We start from the raw sequence: 377 nt of genomic DNA on the forward strand, positions 1-377 counted from the left end.
ATGTATTTGTGTGTGTGTATGTGTTTGTTATATTTTTACATATATTCTTATGTGTGAAAGACGAACATAAAGTCCTCAGGCAGAGTAGATTAAAACTGTCTTCAGCTGCAAAGGGATTTTCTGTGACCCAGATTCACCTGTACAATTAGAACAGTTTCACCTGTGATTTAAGGATTTACTCTTAACGAATCGGTTTTTTTTTTCTCTAAAGATACATTTCTCATACTCTCGTGCTTCAGTTAGTGCAGTCGGAACAGACATCATTTGTTTGTTGGATCCTGTCAAACTGACCAACCCAAGCTGGTATGGAGGATGAACATTAAGTAGTAATGATGATGATGATGATGATGATGATGATGATGATGATGATGATGACA

The sequence above is a fragment of the Octopus bimaculoides genome, chromosome 14 (assembly GCF_001194135.2).
Source record: "Octopus bimaculoides isolate UCB-OBI-ISO-001 chromosome 14, ASM119413v2, whole genome shotgun sequence".
NCBI lineage: Eukaryota > Metazoa > Mollusca > Cephalopoda > Octopoda > Octopodidae > Octopus > Octopus bimaculoides.